The following is a 25,581-nucleotide window of genomic DNA, read 5'->3' as shown; positions in this document are numbered from 1 at the left end:
GTGATTTTTGTGACATTTTCTATGAACTAATTGGTGTACATTTTTCGCAATTATAAAAACGTGTAAGAAAATTATAAAAATGTATAATGGAATGACTAAATAAAACACAACCCCTTATAAAGGAACACCGTGTAAATGTAAATCGTGTAAAATAAAAAAAAGTCATATAGATACATATGTTCGTCTAATAATAAATATCGTATCCACCACGAGCACACACGTTATCGCATAAAATTTGTGCTTACTCAAGCGTCATAATTCATAACATTTATCAAATTACATAATTCGTCACGTAATTCTTAAAACGTTACGTAACTCGTAGTTCGAGAAAAAAAAAGAGAAAACAGAAGAAGAAAACTAAAAAAAAAAAAAAAATAAAAAAAAATAAAAAATAAAAAAAAACATAAAAAAGAAAAAAAAAGAAGAAAAAAGAACTAAATCGATCGTGACCGAACCACGAAAATAACATTCGAATTTAATTTCCTTAGGAAAATAAACTTCCCAAACTAACTTTAAAAATAGAGAGTAGTACTGTCGTGTATAATTCATCGTCGAAACTTTTTACATTTTCCTCAATTTCCTTCGTAATTCGTACGATCATTCAAGGAAAGATACGTTAGAAATTGTGATACGAAACGGAAGGAAAGGAATCGTAAATAGAAATGGAAAAAAAAAGAAAGAAAGAAAGAAAGAAAGAAAGAAAGAAAAGAAAAAAAAAAGAAAGAGAGATAAATCGACGTTTAGATTCTCATCTTCTCTCTCGCCTCGAAACAAAGTCTTTCTCTAGAGTAAAGCTTTGAATCGTAAACCTACGAACCTAATTTAGCAACGTAATAAACTGGTAATGAAACACTATATATCTGTAAATATGTATGTATGTATGTATATACCACTATGTTGTTCAGTCACGTATCACGTCTTTTCGGAAATGAGTTCTAATTCGCGTCTCCTCCATTGGTGACTTCGTGACTCGTATGTATGTAAGTCTCGTCTCGAATGTAAGGCGCGAACGACGAAGAACATTGGAAAGGGACAAGCAAGTACAAGGTTAAAAGAACGAAGACATCGTATTCCAAGATCCTTCTCTCTTTCTCTCTCTCTCTCTGTCTCTCTGGACACATCTTCCACCATCCGATTCAACATTTTTAAGAACCACTGCGCTATCTCCGGAGTTTACGAGGAAATAATGGAGAAGCGTGAGGAGAATCAAAAAAATCTTATTTTCTTCTCCCATCGTCCATTCTCATCTTCGAATTTGTTGATACAACAAAATCTTTTTTTATGTCACACGTACATAATATACGAAATATTACATACACTTGTTAAATATTTTACGTAAGAATTGTTTAATATTTTATGATACTCGATAACATACGATACTATTGTGATAATATATATAAATAGATCTTGTATATTGATTATTAGAATTTTTTATTTCTTTTTTTATTTTTTTTTTTTTTTATAAAAAGAATATATCGAGTAATGATAATCCAGATAAAATAAAGAGATAAAAAATCATAAAGTTGCACGTCATTGAAACATTTCCGTTCGTACTTTACTCAGCGATATCTGATCTCAAGTTACGAATTTATTTATAATGATAATGGATACGTGATAATAAAACGAATGAAATATCGACGAGATAACAACATGACATTGCACGAAATTTTAATTTGTTTTTTTTTTTTTTTTTTTTTTTTTTTAACGAAAGAAAAAGATTTTTTTATCTCTCGAACGAAAAGGTCAAACGCGCAGTGAGAAAATATTTTAGCATTTCATTAGAAAATAGCAGAAAAATAAGTTTCTCTGATAAATAAGTAAACGATTGGTCGCAAAAGAAATCTTGAGAATACAGTTATTCGTAAATCGATATTGATTAACAACTCAGTCCACCATTTTTATATATTAAAATGTCAGACAAGAGAAAGTGATTTCTGTAATTGCATACGAGCATTTATATAAGTACTGTATAGCTCTTTACACGCGTATATATATGTGTGTGTGTGTGTGTATGCGGAGAGAAACCAGTATTTATTTCTTAATTTAAAATTATTTTACTAATTGTCTTGTTCTCGACTTTTTATAATCGAACCTTTTTCTCACTAATATTGCTACCTGATTTCGTAGCTTCTAAGAAACATCTTCATTAGTAAACTCGCTTAATATTTATTTGAAAATCGCCTATGACGATCAACCGCGAAAATTATCGCAAAATTAGTTTAATAACTTCACTTCAAAGTAACATCCCGCGGCAAGATGTCATCTCATTGAGGGTCCTCCTTTATTACTACCACCAATCTAATCTTAGAGAAACATTTTCGATACTCACGAAAAGCAAACTAGAGAGAGAGAGAAAGTTTAGAGAAACTGCCGTCACCTTTATAGCGAATTAGATTATGGTATAAATGGTTTATTTGTCGCGGCATTACCTTGAAACTCATTAGAGTCGAATAAGAGACGCAATTAGCATAGTGAAACAAGTAAAAATTAGAAATGAGATATGGATTAGTAAGATACGAGAGAAAATTCGATTTTCTTCGAAAAAGAAAATTCATCTCTCTCATCTTTCTTCCTTTCCAAATGATTTATCTCTTTCAAATTTTCATTTCAAAATCGAATGAATATAAATTTATAAAGTGAACGAAAAAAGAAGAAAAAAGAAAGAAAGATACAAGAAATGGATGCATCAATGGATCGATACGTCTCACGTTTTTGTATAATATATGTCCAAATGGGAAAAGGTCGAGCGACGATCCAATGAACGGTTTAGAATTTTATGAAAACGGTAAAAAAGTAAAAAGAAAAAATACGAAAGAAACAAGAGCCGATTTGGCTCGGAGAGCTTACGAGTCTCATCGAATAATTGAACCAGACGAACCGTTTATGGTTGCATGGGTGGGAGAAAGGAATGACAAGTAGCAGTCGGACAACGGTAAAATCGAGGAACGAGGATGAACGAAGGCATCCTTAAGAGTCTGATCTTCTTTTCAGGAAAGCATTTGAAATAAATTTTTTATTAAAAAAGTATTTATAAATATTTCACAGAAAGATCGTAATCCTCTTGATCCTATGTAAATTTCGATAAACCGTAGGATCGATAAAATCCCTCCCAAAAAAAAGAGGCAAAAAAGAAAGAAAGAAAAGAAAATATGAATTTTTTGTATTCGTACTTTTTACAAATACAAAATTTTTTAGTGAACAGAAAAGCTCGATTTCGATAGCTATTAATAATCGGATATATACACGATCCGACCATGTAACCTTTCGCGTAAGTAATGTCGAAACGATCGGCAGTATGTTACATGCGGTTAATCCTATAAGCGTCGCTTCTCCCCGCGTATTTTCCATCCTGTCACGATGAAATTTGCGACAACACTCTCTCTTTATAATTCAATACAACAACGCCAGCTGGCTTTTGCTCGTGAGCCGTGATATATAAGTCTAAAATAATAACAATAAAAGGGAAAGAAAACGAGACAGAGAGTGGAAAAGAGGAAAAAAAGGACTGTGTGTGTGAGAGAGAGAGAGAGAGAGAGAACGACTTGATACGTATAAACAGCAAATACAGACTCACCACGTTTTCGAAATCATTTTTATAAATCCAAAAGTTTTTATATCCGAGATACATTCTCACATACACAGAGAAAATAAAATAGAATATATATATCACTTGGAAACATTCGTAATAAACAAATACGTACAAAATTATTATGTTTCGTTAGTGTATTTTTTAAAATGACGATAAAACAAGGAAAAGACCAAGTACACCTGACGGCGTTCAGGCGAGAACTGAAAGTCGACGAAGGCCGAACGAGCAAGCATACTCTACCTATACCATCAAACGACCTATACCACCTGCAACTTGTAGCCTCGAAGAAGAAGGAGAATGTAAAGGAAGATGTAGGGAGAATAGCGGATACTTTCAATGGCCTTTATGAGAAAACGGAACGTCCAAGCTTCATCTTCGGTTTATGCAATGTACGATAATTCGTGTCACGAAATCGGTAAAAAAAAAAAAAGAAAGAGAGAAACGATCCTCGGTATGTTTATTGTTATTTATTATTTTCTAAAATTAAATTTCAATCTATAGAGCACGAAAAATTCCTTATGCTTCTTTTCTTACAGCTTATATATGATAACGTGTTCTTAAAAAAAAAGAAAAAAGGAAAAAAAAAAGAAAAAATTTTTATTATATACATAAATACATATATGTATACACACAAACACATACATATATATATATATATATATATATATATATATGTATAAATATAAAAAGAAAAACATTTTATAGTAATATTCTTCGTATTTTCTGGATATTTCGCAAATGTACTATTTGATATCGAAAAAAGGATCAGGAAAATTTCAAAAATAATATACCAAGTGAAATAACATTCCTGCTAACTCTTCTATTTCATAGTTTATGTTCTTTCTACGGTTTCTTTAAGTGTATACGTATTAATGGAAGCCAACGATCTAACGAAAAGTTTCTCTTCTTACGGTTGATGATAATCTATCTCAATTATCTTTACCATATGATATCTTCTTTGAATAAAGATATATCTTGACATTTATTATTCTCATTTAATAACGTAATCTCTTAAATTACACGTATGTATGATTCATCCCATCGATTATATATAAATAATCGAATGAAATCTCTGCAATATAAACTTAAATGTTTCATTATTCGATTTGGTTTCTCATCGTTAAGCTATTAAGATTGTCGAGTGTATCGTAATAAATTGTTCAATCGATTTTTGGAAAAACGAAGAAAAAAGTTTTGAAGTCTCAGATACACGATCAGATACCAATGGCATCGAACGGATAAAAGAAGTAGAAATAGAGCACAGAAGAAAAATGAGATAATCAAACTGCTATGTCTCAAGCGGATAATAAGTAAGTGTTATATATCTATGTGACCGAGTATCGTATAACAATTGTACGATTTCACGGTCACGAGAGCATGGAAAAATAGTGGCTTTCCACGATGCAGTAAAAAAAAAAAAAAGAAAAAAAAAAGAAAAAAGAAGAAAAAGAAACAAATGTTCACTTGTTAAAACAGGTGTTGAAAGTCAACGAAATGACGAGACAAGCTATTAAAAGCTGCCCACGCGTTTGACATTTACATCGGCACGGGAGAAGAAGGGAAAACCATGATGATGAGGGAGGATCGGAGAACGTGAGAGCATATATTTCATGAATGGTAAACATTCGATATTATTATTGTTATTATTACCGTTACGAAAATAGCACGTGTATCGTTCAACAAAGGACATTGCTTCTATAAGAAAAAAGATCACAATTAACAGATATCAAAGTACCAAAATTAATTAATTATATCAATAAATAAAAGTAACCAAATTAATTAATAATATCGACTTAGAATTATTATTATTAACAAGGTATAAATAAATTCGAGTTCAACGATCGATAATATAAAACATTAATTAACGAAACAACATTATAAATACTTCCGATTCTTTTTCCATTCGATAGTTTCCTCTTCAACATTTCCCATCCGATAATATAGATAAGAAAATTAATTAACTTTGACCATTCCCGATATTTTATCGTCCACCCTCTCTCCACCATCCCTTCGTTACTCGGGAACAGGGGGACTACGATTACATTTTGCGTAATACATTCTCAATTGAAATTGTGCGCGAGAGAAACGAGGGTTGGAGCCCGATGCAACGGCTGCAATTTCGAACAAGCGAACGTAGGCGAAAAGGAGTTTTATGAAAGTTCAGAGACGACTTACGGGAAAACCTTAAGGAGAACAGTGATAACCTCTTTTCAACTTTCTTCCGACACCCTCGGAAAATTCATAAATTAATAGATACATAGAGAAAGTATACCGGTAAAACGATGCTATCATAAGGGACTATATGACTATCCATCCCTATGGGCGAGTGCTAACTTTAACGATAACTTATCTAAAATAGTTTCAAAGAGATGTTCACGAAATTCTCCAAATTTTCGACATCGTAAAGTAAGGGACCAGACTGAACAGAACTTCAAGTTTTCTTAAGTTACAATGAACGCTCGCGAGAATTCGCGAGATCGCGTTCCGCGAAGTCTTCTCCTTAACAAAAAGAGTTTCAATGATAATAAAATGATATCTAACCGACTAACCAATCTATCCATCTATAAAGGTAATATCGATTATTGAAAATCATTAAGAATATTTATATTAACTGCATTATATAAGATTCTAATGATATCGATAATATCGTATCGTTCGATCGATACGATATCTCTTTTTCAAGTGTATGTAGATAAGTATGTACTTACCTATCTACGTCCTTCATTCAGATTAAAAGTATTCGCGATATTCTCTCTCTCTCTCTCTCTCTCTTCTCTCTCTGTCTTTCTTTCTCTTTCGTAAAGAAGAAGTTTGGATAGTTTGGATCTAACGGTGATTCGGTTGCTCCGCGAAGAAACGAGGAAAACTTCGAAGATTCGTCCGGGAGGAGTTCTTGAATTGGAATGGAAAAGGAATGGGAAGAGTTCTAATCGATTAGACATCCGGAGCAAAACTCCTTGGTGCTTGCCAATTTCAGTGGTACTTCGCGTCTTGTAACCTACAGTACAAGTTTCCGCGCTTTTCTTTCCTTTTCTCTTTCTTTACGAGGCCGGATGCAATAGAAGAAAAGAAATTGCTAAAGTAGTACATTGTCGAATCTCTCTTACTTTCTCACTCTCCCTTTTTCTCTCCTTTTCTACACAACGAATTCCTTCCTAACGAACGTTTGTCTCTCTCTCTCTCTCTCTCTCTCTCTCTCTCTCTCTCTCTCTCTCTCTCTCTCTCTCTCTCTCTCGACGAACAACAAAGTTCGAACGCGAAATAACGATTTTATCTGGAGCTTTCGTTGAAGAAGGAGAAGGAGAGGAAGAGTGAGAGGGTGAGTGAGAGATGGGGAAAGAGAGGGAGGGAGAGAGAGAGAGGAGTTGGGTGGACAAATTCATACTCAAAATTCGATATTCCCTAATTAATTTCCATAATTAACGAGGCCGAGTATTCGTACGACTTCTCTCCTAACGAGCATTCGTTTTCTCGTGGAAATTACAAAAATTAGAGCGTTATGATTGCCATTCTGCTCGAAGATTCGCCAAATAAAATCACGGAAACAATTATCGTCATTTTCCACCAAGGTCCCTCTCGACTATTTATTCATCCTTAGAGAAGAAACTTTGATATTCCACTTCCCACTTGTAAAATAATTAATTAATCATTAAACCTATATAAGTTTGCGAATTTACGTCGCTGGGAGCGATCTTTTTGAAGGCCCTTTTTCTTGCTTCACAGAGTGGAAAATCTTTTATTTAATCATTATTCAAAAGACTTAAAGACTTCTTTTTCTTCTATCCTTTTCTCATCAACTTTCTTCTATGTCTGTCTTTCTTTTCCCTTTACTTGCACCTCTTTCTTTATAACATCCATTACCCTATTTACTTGTTCCGCGACAAACTTTGTCCGAAAGAAAAACCTGTACAAAAAAAAAAGAAAAAATAAATAAAAAAAAAATAAAAAAATGTAGAAAATCGACGTTACAATGTTTTTATTAAATTTACCTTCAAGTTATCAGAAACTCGATGTTATTAAAAATGAAATAAAAAAAAATAATAATTTTATTCGATTCTATGATCAGTAGATTCAGTTCCGCAAGCATTATGCGAATAAAGAAACTTTACTATGTATATTATAGAGGTTTACATAATGAAGGAGTAGGGAGGGGGATAAGAGAAGAGAAAGAATGTAAAACGGAGGACGAAACGTTTCTCCTCAGAATGTGTTGGATGATAAAATATCGCATAAATAAACTTTACACGACGTAGTTTTTCGACTGCACAGATAAAATATGTGAATTTCGCACGACTGTTTCAATGTACATATACATATACATATATGACTATTGTAAAATAAAGATGACAAATTAAGCTACTCAAAGTTTTTTTACATTTCAACGCGCTCGCACACGAAGCTGGATATTTAAATACCTTTATAAGGAAAAACTTTAACATCGCGTAATTTATACGGTGAAGAAGTAGACAAGGTAAATAAAGATATTGCAAGAGAAATAACTATAAACGTATTAAAAGAATAGCTATGGCCTTCGGACGCGAAGTTAGAAGATCACTATGAAGATTAGCAGTAAATATATATGTACATTGCGAAAGACTTGAGATATGTAATATATGATATTGAACAAAGTTAAACTGACTGTAAAAAAATGCAGAATGTTGAAGAGTATTAGCACGAGAGAGAGAGAGAGAGAGAGAGAGAGAGAGAGAGAGAGAACACTGTAATAACTTCTAGTAGGACACACTAATTTAACATCATCATACATATTTAAACGGAAAAGTCAAACAAAATGGGAAAAGTACGACAAGTATTTAACATATATTAACATATTACAGATCAATGGTACGCAAGAAAAGAAAACATTCCCGAAACATTGTTCACAACTATTAGATAACGATGAATAAAATTTAAACATATTAATCAAGATTTTTGCAAAACTGTTGAAATATCAGAGAACATATAAGTATCCATAAATAAATATCAATAATAAATATATAGTCGAAAGAAAAATATGTAAACGAAGGTTCTTTTATATTATATTTCGTTCTAAAAAAAAAAAAATAATAATAAAACAGTAAGATGATAAAGTAAAAGAAAAAGAAAATTGGAAAAAAAAGAAAAGAAAAGATGATAAAATTTTCTAAAACGAGATAAATGTCATTAAATTAAATTCTCGTTTCTTCGCATCTCGTTTCTCTTGTATGATTTTTCGAAGACATACAATTGGAACGATCATGCTCGTCGTTCCGCATCAAATGGGAACGAAACGAGCACAACTATATTTTCTGATCCTTTAAGCTATCCTTTAAAAAGACATATTTTCTCTCGCTAACCTTTAATAGCCCTATCGTCATATCTCCAACCTCTCCTAGCAGTTATCGTTGATCGAACGACCAATTTCATTCCAGCCTTACATCATTTTTATGCTCGCTATATTTCTAAGACCGATCAAAAACGTTCCAACGAATGATGCATTATTTAGAATGCAATTTAGTTGAGACCACTGAGAAACCATCTCGGTTGGTCGCGGTCGAAAATAAACGAGAAATAAAAATACTAAATAAAGACGATGTACACATAGGATCATTGTAAATATTTGATTAAGTTAATAATGTGTATGTGTATATGTGTGTATCTATATAATATATACAAAAAAATCCTTTCTAATGGATAGAAGCTATTAAGAAAAAGCGATAGTACTGAATTCTAATAAAATTCAATTACTCTTGCATTTACTTTGAATTACTCCATCTTTTTCTCTCTCTCTCTCTCTCTCTCTCTGTCTCTCTCTCTCTCTGTCTCTCTCTCTCTCTCTCTCTCTCTCTCTCTCTCTCTCTCTCTCTCTCTCTCTCTCTCTGTCTCTTTCTCTTTGTGCGTTGAAAATAGAAGAATAGGTATTTGAGAGAAGAGTGCAAGCTTTAAAATTCATTGAACTACCGCGCAACGAGAACCCTTTTCCCTATTTTCGTCCCAGCACGAAGTGTGGCGCATGAATCGCATATGTGCTGAGAGAGATTGCATTATTTAAATGTAATTTCTTCTTCGATCGTCAACAAGAGCCAACTAGATAGGCTTAAGTCGTAAGCTAGTCGTAACCTAGTCGTAAAAGAGACGCGTAAAGCACTATAGTATGATAGTCCTTTATTTAGCAAAAAATACATTTTTTATACCATTTTATTCTATTTAGCATCATCGTATCCGACGAATACATTTCTCTTATTGACCTTGATCTTAATATAATCTTAATATATAAACGTGCGAATAAAGTTATCGATTCATTTAGATAAAGAAGGACAAATGACAACACGATCAAAACGAGAGTTTCCTCCTCCGCCCCCTTCCCCTCAAATAGGAGAGAGTAATTGAAAGACCATGTTGAGGTCGTTAATCTACCCTAAATTACGTTCTCCGCGTTACTTCGGGCCCTTCTTTACGACCCTTATACAAACACAGCTTTTTGGGATTAAACACGCCGCATCCCCTCCTTCTCCTCCACCTCCTCCTCCACCTCGTCCCATGGGACTCATTAACGATCGTGAGTTAATTAAGCACGACGATAAATTACCACTCGATTATACGTGCCCACTAAGTCTTCGAAAGGAGTCCCGTGCGTAATCGAACGCTAATCCTTTCTCAATTTTCTTCTCCTTTTATTTTTCTTTTTCAATCCGAAAAAATGAATTTTCGTAATTCCTTTCTCACCGTAAAAAAAAATTTAGCATCACGTAAGTTTGTTAAAAAAAAAAAAAAAGAAAGAGAGAAAACGAATATGAAAAAAATATTCTCTTAACTTTGTTCACTTCGACGATTAATCGACATTTACTTTTCTTTGAACCAGCTATGAAATGATCGTTGTAAAAGTTTAAAATGAGAAAGAGAGAGAGAAAGAGAGAGAGAGAGAGAGAGAGATGTCCGACTGGTAGGGACCTTTACGCTCGGACTCCTGCGGTTTATGGCGTTAATTTAATCTGCATTTGAATTTAATTAAAATACGAGTGCACGGACGCGAAATACGCCCGCCGTTGACAACTTTATGCAAATTGGAGCGGAGCTTGGAATCGAAGCAACGTAAGTACTAATTTATGCTTCTCTGACTACGAAGACGTAAGCTCAGTTTATATACGTACGTATGTATATATATATGTGTATGTGTGTGTGTGGTATATATAAATACATACATATATCTATGTTTAAACTTTCAGTCTCTTTAAAATCAGTTTTATGTTGCTCTTATCGACACTCCATTTATTACTTTTTTTTATATTTAAAACTCTTGATATCGGAGCTTACCAATTCTCTTCCTACTTCTTTCTCCCTCTCCCCTTCCTCATTCTCTCTCTCTTTCTCTCTTTCTTTCTCCTGCAAAAAAAAAGCAAGAAGAAGAACAATAATAACAGCAACCTCGATCAAATTTATCTTGGCATATATATACAAGAGAACACGATGAACGGTTTCGTAGATGAATGAAGAGAAAAAGAAAGAAAAAGAGAGACAGAGAGAGGGAGAGAAAGAAAGAGAGAAAGATGGAACGTATTTGTAATCTGATGGGAACGTACGTACATACGTATGAAAAATGCATGCAACTGGAAGGATCGTTATGCTAATCCTTGAATACGACATGCCAGTTTTATATACAAAACTGCGTGTGTCGATTAATAGTTACGTACTTTGTACAAATATACATACATACATACAAACACATAGATACATACACGTGAAAATCTAACTTACACATCAATCGTAATTAAAACTGTCCGTTAGATTTACACAGTGAATAGTTCCCCTCCATTCAACATTGTTTTCATCTTACTTCTATGTTTTTCATTATACAGAGACATTGAAGTATTTATCCACGTATCCGCGTATATAGTTTAATTACTTTTAATCATCTTGAAAAAAATAGTTATATTTAAGAGAAAAAAAGAAAGAGAAGAAGAAACGATTGATACACGATGTGCGACCATCGTCATTTCGCAATTAAATCCAATACAAAATTAAAAAGTAATTTATTATTATAATTAAAGTAAAATTAAAAAGTAATAACAAACAAAAAAAATACTTAAATCAAGCTTCGAATCTAATATTTTTAATAATGATGGGAAAAAAAAAAGAGAGAGAGAAAAAAAAGAAGAATTAGAAACAGTATCGAACGTAACATAGCGTTAGAAAATTATAGTTCTCCTTGGTGGCATATACGAAGCGTACTATGTAAGTTAACTGGGCGGAGTCCAAACGGATGTTGATATCGCGCTTAATAAAATGGCTGGGTCCTTTATAAAACAAGGCAAGTTTCTATATGGTCGTTGGACGATCAAATGATAATTTTCGCTTAGCTTTAGCCATTGTGTAAACACGGTAGTGAGATTGTTATTAATGCATGGTAAAATCAGTGTGAGACTCTTTGTGTTATGTAATCTTTGGTCCTATTTCGACATGAAAAGCCTTATTCTACTCCTTCCTTCCTTCCTTCCTTCCTTCCTTCCTTCCTTCCTTCCTTCCTTTCTTCTTTCCTTATCTTCTCTTTTCCTTTCCTTTCCTTTTTTTTCTTTTCTTTTCTTTTCTTTTGTCATTTACTTCGTACCGTGTTAGAAAAGCAAATTTGACGATTCGAACACCTCAAATGAAAACGAATAGCACGTTAAATAACGATTTCGTTTTCGCCGGATGGACTTCAGAGTTTGGTACTTGGTTTTCATTATTACGAGAAGCGTTATTCCGGCAGGTGCTCGAGACTAACGACCGTTTAATTATTCAGCTTTAATTGCGAGCCTCTTATTAACGGCGTACGTGCATTACGCGCGATACGCTTCCATTTCGAGCGAACTCCGGACGAGCGAGTAATTCGTTTCCTTCTTTTCCGGAAAATTATATCGTCCTCTCCGGTAGTTTTGTACTTCGTTTTAAGCATTATTTTTCTCGAACATTAAGCGAAGATACACGTATCTATATAGAAACCGTAGAAGGGTGGTATATATATACATGCACATGAGTTTCCGGAGAAATCTCAAAGGATTGAAAGAAAAAAATTTATTTTTTTCTTTTTACGTTACATCAAAAGCACGAGAGTGATCAATTGATAAGCATTGTAAAATCAATAATTTTATATATTAATATTAATTGTTATTACATATACGCGTAATTAATATTATACCTATACTTGAATATAATGATAAATTGCTTTATCGTTAATAAATTATTACGTTTTAATTTGATATCTAGTCAAATCAGTTAATTATTAATATATTTAAAATTTTTTTATGATTTAACTTACATATGGATAAGAAGTGATCGTAATCACGCTTCCACTGAGTCTAATAAAACCATAGTAGAATAATAATACTTCCAATTAAGACGATATTATTTAATTTAATTATAACGATAAAACGAGATGTTCATCTGTCCGCATCTCGGCACGTACTGCGTATTTACTCCGCCGTGACAGCTCATATAGGAATCTTCTTCCATGATAAATAACAAAAAGAAAGAAACAAAAGAAAGCAAAACAAATACCTGAAGAATTTCCACGAAAAGTACGAAGCAAAGACGTTCATTCGCGATTTCGAGCGACGAAGAAAAACAAAAAGAATAACTGTCCACGTCACTTTATTCGATATATAAATATAAATATTATGATTTTTATATAAGATAATATATATAGCTCAAACGTCTGGTCTCGTTAATTTGTTGCTTTTTTTATACATGGGATCATATTCAATACGCATTTATAAATCCAAATCAATTTCAATAATTAAGTTTTATTTCATCGTTTTTGATTATTATGCAAAATCAATATATATAATTTCAATATTTATACTTGCTATGTAATCATTTTATATAAGTTGATTTGTAATTCTAAATTGAGTACATATTAGAATACGTACTTGTAAATATTTCTACAATACATTCGAAAGATTAAAAGCTTTCAAAAATAAATACTTAATATTAAGTGTTACTAAGTCAAAAATCGTTGATATCATCATTAATTAAATATGTGCTGTATCTTGATTCTTCAGAATTGACAATAAAAAATTAATTAAAAAGAAAAAATTATCGATTATACATGACGATATTTCCATTATTAGAATATTTCCATTACTAGAAGTAGGTACTTATAAAAGATTCGAATCTATTCGTCCAGGGTTCAAATTCGTATATTTATAAGTACCGTTTCTCAAAATACTTACAGAGTTCCAGCTTATATATATATATATATATATATATATATATATATATATATATATATATATTTCAATTGGATTCGAATCTATTCGAAAGTATTACTTTTTTTTTCGAAGTACTTATGAAATATTTGAAACTATTAGATATGAATCTACTAGAAATATACTTGATACCGTTCCCAGTGTTATTGTTTATGGCGCCTAAAACTCGATCACACGTTAAGAGCATTTTTTTCGTAAATAAAAAAATAGAATCTATTTCAAAATAATGTACATTATTGTCTTTATTTACATAACACGAAATAAAGTGCTATTTACTGTACTTACGATAATCACGTATATTTTTTAAATCGATTTATTTTATCGAAACTACCGAACATATATTTAACGTATTTTATATCACCAATCGACGGGGTTTTATTCAATTTCATTTTTATTAATTTATATCAGAGATCTGATTCTATCATTGTTCTAATATATCTACGTATATGCTTCTATCACGAGAGGAAGCATTCACATAATTTCTTATTAATATATTTTTATCAAACTTTTTATTAAATATTAAATAATGTATAATATTTTTTGAAATCTTACCTGAAAGATATGTACTGACAAACTTGAATCACTTACTCTTGGTTAATATAAAATTTATTGATAAAAATAATATAACTAGAATGTAACAATTCGGAAATTATAATTCTTTTCTCATACTCTAGCCTAATCAAGACCTTACTTGTTACTCTTTTTTTTTTTTTGTATTATTTTTCTCAATATTCTTGTTAATCTACTCAGGACATGATCCACACAGGATAGCACACAATACTCTTAATGCTGTTCATTCGCTCTCTCTCTCTTTCTCTCTTTCCCTCAAACTAACTTCTTGTTCTCTTTCCATAAATAAACGTTCCTTCCAAAAGACAAAATACGTTCTTCTTGATTACTGATCGGCTTACATCATACATGCACACACACACACACACACACACACGACAAATTAGTTCTGAAAGCTTCCATCTCATCGTTCAAATGTCGATCAGCATATCTCAAATACGCGCACACACCGACATAATTAACTAGCTCTAATACCTTCTATTCCACAATAATAATTATTAAATGCATTCATAAATATTATTAAATGCATCAATAACATGGATATATATTGACACATATTTTTTTTATAAAAAGAATCTTAATAAATAAAATTAATGATACATTCATATATTCATACATACATACATAAGTTTTATATGTAAAAATATATGTATGTATTTACTTTATTTAAAATATATAAAATGAAAAAAAATGCGGTTATATTTATAAATATTTAAATTTAATTTTGTAATATTAGTTATAAACGTTATAAAGGAACATCCGATAAATTTTCACCAAATAAACGAGGATTAAGATTATTTCTTTTATCTCAATTACGTTCTAACATTTAATCGATAGATTATTTCGTGCGATATGTGATATTACTTATATATCAAATTGAAACAATATCTTCATAAAAATAGAAATAAAAAGAAGAAGAATGATTTTTATTAACGTCTGTCAAAGGCAATCGCAATGATTACTTTTAATGATAAACGAATAATAATATTAATTTTTATATCTTTATATCCTATGAACGATTACTATAAAATTTCATTCTATTATTAAATGACGTTGACTGGACTTCGATCCTTCGACAGATTTGACATTTTATTGAAAATAATAACAATGAAAATAAATAATCGGGAAGGAAGTTTTATTCATTCGAAAAAAAAGAAAAAACTCACGTACATTTATTTCTCTCTACTATTTCCACTCTTCGTTCTTTTTTTTTCTTCTTTTTTTTTTTGTGATATACGAAGATCATCCACGCACGATTTTACGAATTATTCGACGCGACAGCTTATTGTCAGACATCGTGAACAGCTGTCGATAATCGAGACGAGTCTTTCGTTAACACAGAGGCTCTAGTTAAAGCTCGTCGTTATCGGCAATTTCTCTTCCTTTTTGTCGATTCTTTTTTTATATTCTTCCTGAATGACGTTCGAATGTCTGACATACGAAAGGAAAAAGGAAGGAAAAGCAAAGGGCCATAAATAAAAAAAAAAAAAAAAAAAGAAAAGAAAAGCAAGAAAGAAAATGAAAAAATAAAAAAAAAATAAAAAAAGAGGTCTAATAAGAAATTATTTTCATTTGTCGAGTTGATAAAAATTCTTTTCTATGATAACTCATAACGGGCAGAACTGAACAAAACGAACGCTATCCGCGTCCTTACTGCGACGATAAGAACGAGGAGAACCAATTAAATTAAAACTCATTAGCATGCTTAGACACTTCCGGAGATATCGAAAAGAATCCCATCTTTACGGGTTCTTTTATTGTGTTTTATTTTTTTCATTATCAATTTTTTTTCTTTTCTTTTTGTTTTTTTATTTTCAGTCACACACACACTCTCTCTCTCTCTCTCTCTCTCTCTCTCTCTCTCTCTCTCTCTCTCTCTAATTTCATTCAATAGCTCGAAATTCTAGCACGTTTGTATTAAAGAAAAAAAGGAAAAAAAAGGATAATGAAGGAAACCAAAGTCAAAATTTAATTTAAAGTCTAATTTAATTTAATTTAAAAAACTTCTATTACGGACTTTATCTTCGAACTTGCCATTATAGTTCCATTATAGTTTTTGTACGCTATTACATTCGCCATTATAGTTTCTTTACGCTATTTCATTCGAAAATACGAACAATTAATTAATCGTGAACGACGATCTCACCAAATCTTATAATCATTTTCTTTCATTTTTGAAATCCTCGTAAGAAACATTTTCCCTCCTATAACCGCGGTTTCCGACTTTTCGAGCATGAATTAATAAAGGGAAAAGAAAGACGAACGAACGAACGAACGAAGAAACGGAAATGAAAGAAGAAGATTTTGAGAAGGTAAGTTTTAACATACAGAAAACGACTTATGATGTTAGAAGAGAAAGGAAGAAAGAGAAAGAGAGATAGATAGATAGATAGAGAGATAGATAGAGAGAGAGAGAGAGAGAGAGACAGAGAGATAGAAAGGAAAACTCAAAGGAGAATGCATATATATATCCAAATGGATTTGAACTAGTCTTGAGTCTTTGTGCGATAAGATCACTGAGAAGCATACAACGTTGAAATTATCTTGAATCTTCATTCTCTATCTCTTGCACATATGCCAAGGGATGAAATCAGAAGAGAAAGAGAAAGAGAGAGAAAGAGAGAGAGAGAGAGAGAGAGAGAGAGAGAGAAACATCTATAAGACAGCATCGTTGTACCGAAACCACTTCCCTCTCCGCCACGTCGCGTCCATTTTGCCCGAGCGAATTTATCCTGTGCCCGGATTTCTGTTGTCTCTTTAGACTCATTATCAAATACACCTCACTCGCTGAATTGCCTTGTTTCTCTTTCTCTCGTTCTATTTCTTCCCATCTCTCTTTCTCTCTTTCTCTTTCGTCCCTTGATTCCTATCCCCCTTTCAGAATTTTCCTTTGTGTCTGAAATGATCTTGCGTCTCGATTTATAAGACCGAGTGATATGAGAGCGAGTCAGCAAAAGTAGCAACGATATCACCATCAAGCAACCCCTTCTAGTAGTACCGTCGGTGTTCGTAATGGTGGTGGTAGCGGTGGTTATTTGTCTCTGGAGAGTTATAATACTCGCTTTACTACTCCTCGTAAAGAAGCGCTTTTGCGCTAAATAAACTCCATCGAAACGGGTAGGAAGGAAGGAGGTTGCAAAATACACCCCGTTACCCTCTCGAGAAGCTAATAAAAAGGCTTTTAATATTAGTACATCGTGGAAGCGTTGAGAGAAAGAGAGAGAAAGAGAGAGAGAGAGAGAGAGAGAGAGAGAGAGAGAGAGAGACAGTCAACCGGTTTGATTTCAATTTCGTTAAATTCGTGTTTCTTGAAGGATAAGGATCAACTAGGACGGAAATTACATATTTAAGATATATAAAAGGTATTGTAATCCGTCGAGCGAAAACTTTCATCAAAGTGCCATAATATCAGGAAATAAATATTTATTTATAAATACGTTCAACATACTAGCGTCCGAAAGTTTTGAACTTTTGAACACGTTGCCGACGTGGAAGGAATGAACGTACCGGAGAGTTGGCGAAGTTCATTCAATCTGTGTACTTGACACATAGTTTCCAGCGGTGCAGACGGAGACGTACCACTACGCTATGCGGATAGATTAAACAATTACATCCTCAAGTTCCTAGATTCCCGGGATTTCGGGTCAGGTCAAATGACCAAAAGTGGTTTCGCAATGGGGAGCAAGAGAGAGAGAGAGAAAGAGAGAAAGAGAGAGAGAGACAGGCAGAGGGAGAGGGAGAGGGAGAGAGAGAGAGAGAGAGAGAGAAATGTGTTCGTAACATTCGAAATATTCCTTGAGACAGGAAATTCACTTCAAGGCCCATCTTAGGTAGACTCTATTGAAGTTTAATTATGATTTAAAGGGACCGTGAATTTCGTAAGACGTTGGTAACGATAATAATAAGAAAAGAAATATTTCATTCGTTCCTTTTATCAAATTTATCATTCCCCACGCAATTCGTTTCTTTTAAAACGTTTTTCAGAACTATAAATCCAAATCACGAAGCGTATTCTCACACGGTCGAAAGGAAGAAAACGATGATAGGTCTAAAGGCAACGGGTTCGTTAGATACCAAACGTCTGCTGCAACCACGAAGCTTGTGCCTTCTTAAAAGGGTTGTAAAACTTTCCGGACATGATCGATCGCCAGGCATTATTTATCGTTACGGTACTATCACGTCGAGCTTGGTCTGCCCCTGCCGTATCTCCCTATGAAAAATTCAAATCTCATACTTTTCGAACTTTCGTCCTCGATTAGCTCTTTTTTTTTCTTTTCTTTAACTATCTTGTTCTTACGAAAAAGGATAAAAAGTAAAAAATCCGACAAATTCAACGAAGTCACAGGAAGTAATTGATAATCTTCCAATTTTCAATTTTCCATTTAAATAATGGCACAAACCAAATGAATATTTAGTTTGTATAATTATTTGTTATAATTATTTTAGATCAAGGGATAGATGGACGGAATATTTTTGTTCCTCTTTTTCTTTCTCGTTGTCTCTCTCCTTTTTTTTTCTTTTTTTTATTACACTTGAACAATAGAATTCAGAAAAAAGAACAATCGATAATTCATCGGGACGTGTCGCTCGAGTTTTGTGATAACTCGACACTGTATAAATCAACCCTTCGTAACATTCCACGATAGGTCGGTCGATTCGAAGATACTTTTCTTAGGAAATCCGAAAACCATAGCTGCCAGCGAATTTCACGTTACCTATCTCGATTGCCGATTAATCTCGCACACGTATTCGTCCCTTTCCACGAGGCAAGTATATCGACAGGTCTAAGCAATTTCTTTCGAACCTTCTCAGCTCTTTTCTCTTCTTCCCCCTTTTTTTCCTCTCTCATTCCTGTGATTCTTTCTCACGTTGAGGTATTGTCAGTATTAAAAATGAAGAGAGAGAGGGAGAGAGGAGAGAGAGAGAGAGAGAGAGAGAGAGAGAGAATGGGAAAAAGAGGTAGCACAGCTCGATCACCAGACAGCATGATGCGACCTGACGTATGAGAATACACTTTTTATCTTCTCCGGAATCTATTTAGAAAAATTGATACCTCTCTTCCATAAGCCGTCCAATTTAATACATTAAACGCATACATATTTCATATTTTATAATCTCATAATCTCTCATATGTGAGAAATAACTTAGGAAGAAGTTAATTAATCCGTAGAAGTTGTTTGAGATCGATTACATATTTGATGTAATAGAATTTTGTAGTAATTTCACTTGATGAATAGATCTTTAAGCTAAAAAAAAAATATACATATAGACTCAAACTCATGGTAACACAGTGCAATAGTAGTTCATAAAGCAAGAGGTAGAGAGAAACAGCGGAACGAGTTTTGTTTGTCAAAGAGAACCAAGACCACCATTGGGACACTACGTTGGTGCAGTATTGTTCGCGAGCAATAACGGAACTCTGAACAATCAGGATGTCCTGAGGAATGATTTGCAGCTGGACGGATTCCAATTCGGCGCTGAGCTTTCGTCAGACAAATCTACTCGTTGCTATTCTATGATCGATTATTGTAATGAATATCTCGCAGCCATACACATGATATAAAGATAAAACGAAATTATAAAATAAATCCGAATAAAAATAATATCATTGTGAATTTCAAATAAATTTTATGATACTGCCTGGTTTTCGTTTCTTCCGTAAGTTATGGAGCTAATATCGTTCCCTCGGTTCTCCTACGTATTCTTATCGTATCACAGAAGCTGGACTTTTAATGGCTGCTACTATAAGGAACTAATAGTATTAGCGCTAGCAGACGCTCGAGCTCTGGGAAACAATTAACTTGAAAGGCACATCGAGTCTTTTAGCGAGAGGAGTAGATTACCTAGGTATACCTAGCTTCCCGGCTTCGTTAGACGTAGGTATTCACGTAGATATATGTAATATCATCCTCGATCGACTGTAAATTCCGTGGCTAACTTATAAAAGTCGTTTCCGACATTAAAAGTTGTACGTAACCAGGAAGGTCTGACATACTTTTTCTTTTTCTTCTTCTTTTTTTTTCTCTCTCTCTTATATATATATATATATATATATATATATATATATATATATATATAACGTCCTTGTGACTTTATTTAAAAACGTGATATATATATGTTTAATCATCTCTGTAAATTCTTTTACGTAATTAATAAAGATAGTTAATATTCTGTTGAATGTTGAAATTTGACTTCACATATCTCGTTGTTTCGTATATTTTAATCATTAAAAAATTTTTAAATATAAATATCATAGAGATTAAAACATGATGAATAATATTGAATTGTCCGTTCTACACAAACAGTCATAATCTACGGAAACAGAAACCGATTTAGAATGAATGATAAAGAATACAGGAAGAGTATTTTTCTCGGTCGATTATTATAAAACAGAAATAAATATCTCATTTTCTACTAAAGACGATCTCGTCGAATAATTTTTTAAACATAACTTATTAAAATCCTTACCACATTGACGAGTAACGATAAGGACGAAAAGAATTTCAATTTTCCAGTTTCAATTTTTCAGTTTCAATTTTCCAGTTTCAATTTTCCAGTTTCAATTTTCCAACAGTATTCATGTTGTATATATTGTATATAGTATACGATAATAAACTTAAAAAGAAAAAGAAGAAAAAAAAGGTTCTAATAGAATCTTATGCAGTTTTATGCTCGAAAAAATATAACCGCATTATTCTCTCTCTCTCTCTCTCTCTCTCTCTCTCTCTCTCTCTCTCATTCTTTTTTATGAGAAAGAAAAAAGAAAAAAGAAAGAAAAAGAAACAAAGAAGCGCACATAATTTCCTTTCATTACCAAGGAAAGTAAAATGCCACAAATCAGGAGTTAACTACGACGGAAACAAAAGATACGACGAAGGCCTACACCGTCGACAAATTTTACCGCTTGCTTCGTTTTCCATTTGTCTTGAGAAAAAGAAAGAAAGAAAGAAAGAAAGAAAGGAAGAAAGAAGGAAAGGAAGGAAGGACGGAAGGAAGAAAGAAATAGATAGATAGATAAATAGACAGATAAATAGAAAAAGAGAGAGAGAGAGAGAGAGAGAGAGAGAGAAAGAGAGAGAGAAAGAGAGAAAGAGAATTGAGAAGAACTGAACGTGCTTATTTAACGCGTCGAGATCTGCAACTTCATCTCGCGCCAGCGAGCTTTTAAAAAGATAAGAAGTGACTCTTTTAGAATGACAAATTCCACTTTGACGTAATCCGTTCGTCCTTTATTTATTCTCTCAATTCGATCGGCTTTTACTTCTTCGAAAGAAAACCTTCGAAATCCTCAAAGAAAATCTTTTCTTTTTTCTTTCTTTTTTTTTCTTTTTTCTTTTTTTTTTTTTTTTTTAAAGTACAAACTACGCTTTCCAGTTCTAAAAACATCGTAAATGAGAGAAACTTTGTCTTTTCTGTATGTGGACTTCCTTGTAGGAAGCTCTGCTTTGAAAAAAATAAAATAAAATAAAATAAAATAAAATAAAATAAAATAAAATAAAATAAAATAAAATAAAATAATAAAGAATAAAGTAAATAAATAAAATAAAAAAAAAAGAAGGATCATGTCGATTCATGCAAAAGATCAATTCGCTTAACGATCAACATCGGTTAAAATCCGAGAGAATAACGCTAGTTCCGGCTGACTGACTATGCTCTGCTTCAAATCGCTCGTGTATCGTACCGGTGTAGCCACACGTCGAACCCGAACGGACTACGCGTCACCGTTTCTATTGTTTCCAACTGACAGATCGTTATTGCCGAATTAACGCATCGCGAAACAGCCAACGGCAATGTGTCCTCGAATCTAACGGCTCGTGCAACATTCATCGGCCATTGTAACGTGATCGAGAGAACGAGAGAGCAAAAAACAAAAGGAAGAAAGAGAAAGAGAAATAGAGAGAGAGAGAGAGAGAGAGAGAGAGGAGAAACACATGGAAAATCGAAGTGACAGCGACCGCAGTGGTGGAGCCACCCGAAGGATTTACCTTGGATACCATCGTCCCAGGAGTGAGTGAGTGAGTGTGTGTGTGTGTATGATGAGGATGGATTGGGGAGGTGTGTGCCCGTATGTGGGTGTATATGAGTGAGAGAGAGAGAGAGAGAGAGAGAGAGAGAGACTCCTGACGTTTCAGCAGCGAAGCTCTGAACACATAGATCGAGCGACAGCAGCAAGGGTCGAAGCTACATGATTAATTTAATCTAACCCTCCGCACCACTCACCGCTACGTATATGTTCGCCAGGGCCTCGATTGCCCTTCCGGCCTCCTAAAACCGACGCTGCGAGCTCGGTAAACAGCGGCATTATTAATTCTAATGCTATTAAAATTCGATAACCGACCGACCAGATCTCGCCGCTTTCATCCTGGCTACCGGGAACGAGACAGGGAATAAAGTAATGACTTTAGTGTTGTGAGTGAGCCATCCTCCTATACACTTCGTATTATAGAACGCTTTCACGGATATATATAGTATGTAATATCTAGTTGTGTGTAGATGTGCGTACATATGCATCAATGTATGTATTTATGTATGCACTATGTAGATAGTATGAGTAATCGTTATATATAAATTATATACAGATGCTCGACTTTTCTACCACTTATATATTTAACATCTAAAAAATCGAAATAGTATAAAAATTATCAAATCAATTATCTAATTGGACAACGTAATAATAAGTAATATGCGACGTAAAGTCTGCACCACGTAGAGTACGGATTGATATTCAAAGGAAATTGCTAATTTCTACATAGATTTATCATCACTAATTAATACATTCCTAATAATGGTAGGAAACTAATTACAATACTTTACCTATAAATGTTAAATGAAGTTAGGGAAGAGTACGGAGAAGAAGAAGAGAAAGTTCGAACAATTATATTTCTTTTTCTTCTTCATTTTCTTCTTCATTTTCTTCTTCATTCTCTTCAATTTGAAAGGAATTTCAAACTTGCATTCTTTTAACGTCTTTTATTAATTAAGATAAAATATAACATTGACAATGATATTTCGATAATGAATTTCATTTCTATATATCTAATCTCCTTCTACATATCAAAATTAAGAATTATATATGCTTTTGTTATCGGAAATAACAAGTCCGCAGAGCATACGTTTTATCATACTTACTTCCAAAATGCAAAGAGAAAAGAAAATTTGATTTACATAATAAAATCAACATTTGCCTTCACGCTTTGTAGAAATTTGAGTATGCACTCGACGAGCTCTAATCAGCGTTAGAGAAAGGATACATAAAGGTACTATGAACGAAGGGTGGAGGGTGGAAGGGAGATACACTGAGAAAGTCAAATTTGCACGTATTCCTGTCATTCCTTTCATCATAAAGTAATATGTAATCTTCTTTGATAGTCGCGACACGCACTTCGTTCCAAATAGGAAAGCTCCTGTTGTTGATGGAGCTTTAGAGATAGTCAAGCTTAGGATAAGGAATGTAGTATAATTCAACGAGACGATAGCTCTCACATTCACGCACATACTTATATACTTACATGTACATACATATATATATACATATTCACAAAAAACAAATAAAAAGAAGAACGTTCTTTTCTCATTTTTTTCTCATCTCGTTTGCACGAATTTACTCGTTAAAAAAAAATTCACACGATCTATTCTACATACAATCAAAAGAAAAAAGAAGAAAAAGAAAATAAAAAGAAAAAAAAAAGAGAGAAAAAACAGAAGACTCTTTTACTTATTCAATGAAAGCAAATCTTTTTAAAACTTTTACATTTTCTCTCCTTACAAATTTCATTTCTCTACCACAGGATTTCTCTCATCAGCGAGGATTTCGTCATGCATCTCGCATCAAAGGTGACATCTACGAGAGGTCACGATGAGAACGCGTTCTCCCATAGCGAGAACGTAAGGTAAGTTGGATCAACTAATTAAAGCGGCGCATATCTGACGGGCCTTGGCGATTAAGACGCTTATGTATGAGAGAGACAGAGACAAAGACAGAGACAGAGAAACAGAGAGAGAGAGAGAGAGACAGAGAGAGAGAGAGAGAGAGAGAGAAAGACAGAGAGAGACAGAGAGAGAGAGAGAGAGACAGAGAGAGAGACAGAGAGAGACAGACAGAGAGAGAGAGAGGGAGAGAGAGAGAGAGAGAGAGAGAGAGAGAGAGAGAGAGAGAGAGAGAGAGAGAGAGAGAGAGAGAGAGAGAGAGAGAGAGAGAGAGAGAGAGAGAGAGTAGGAAGATAGGCGAACTTAAGGAGGATGTAATCGTCTTAGGTCCGTAACGACCATCGGAGATGGGTTCTCATTAATCTTGCAACACGCCTGGAGCCGCTTGATATGCGGCCGAGGATCCTATAGGACACAGCAGCGTGGCGTGTTCACAGCGACACCACTACCACTAAAATGTTACCTCTATCATCGCTACTATTGCTATCATGAGAAAAGAGACTTTCACCATCGACCTAAGCAATCCTTTGGGGGTTGACGAGAGGCTTTGGAGTCATACTGTAACACTATGGTGCATCCCTGGTAACGTCTAGTAAGACCACCGTAACCACCGTCGACGCCATATAATGCATTCCATCCAAGATTAAGGAACCATGTTACCCTAAAGCTTTCCTCCTATTTGTACTCAACGTGCTTGTGAAATCCATGCCATCGAATTTTGACAATTCATCGATTCCTATATATTCGATTAAAGATACAATTTTCCTAAGTATCCAGCGATTTATTTATATTATACACATTTCGAGATGTTATCGCAGTAATTTAGATCAGGGTAAAAAAAGAAACGTCTTTAGAAACGTCTTTAGAAACGTCTCTCTATTCAGCCAAGTCACGGTGCCAAGGATAAGAATAACCTCCGCTATATGTCGAGATAGGCTAATCTATATGAAGAAAACAAAACGATTCTCTTCGAAATAATATTTAAACTTGTTAACAAAGTTTTCGAACGTTGCAAGAACGGTTTTACTAAAAGATCCTGACTGAGACTGAATTTTGTATCCTAGCAGTTCCGAGGGAATCTCTTCATAACGGAAAAAGAGGGATAGGAAGGAGACACGAGGATGGATGGATAGGTGAGTGGGTGATTGAGTTGAGGGTTGGGGGGGGATGATACAGAACAGAGATTCGAAAAGTTCGAGATACGTTCTCGATACGCTCTTAAGGCACCTTGTCGCACAACGGTACGTCTTTAAGATTCCTTAGTATTCGTGGCAC

The 25,581-nt window shown here is 33.6% G+C and overlaps 1 protein-coding gene across 9 annotated transcripts in view; it reads right to left on the bottom strand.

Annotated features, from left to right (window-relative positions):
* The window catches only part of LOC124426743 (putative polypeptide N-acetylgalactosaminyltransferase 9), a 174,126-nt gene that overhangs the window by 111,084 nt on the left and 37,461 nt on the right, over nucleotides 1-25,581 (bottom strand). The window contains exon 1 of one of the 9 annotated variants that reach the window (XM_046968813.1): nucleotides 3,575-3,768. The exons of 7 other annotated variants lie outside the window; for them this stretch is intronic. The gene's annotated coding sequence lies outside the window, so the exon portion shown is untranslated. Of the gene's footprint in view, nucleotides 1-3,574; nucleotides 3,769-25,581 lie in introns of those variants that run through there. One more of the 9 variants, XM_046968814.1, reaches the window with a different exon arrangement.

This window comes from Vespa crabro, chromosome 9 (genome assembly GCF_910589235.1).
Source record: "Vespa crabro chromosome 9, iyVesCrab1.2, whole genome shotgun sequence".
NCBI classification, from domain to species: Eukaryota; Metazoa; Arthropoda; class Insecta; order Hymenoptera; family Vespidae; genus Vespa; species Vespa crabro.
This window is presented reverse-complemented; position numbering and strand designations above follow the sequence as displayed.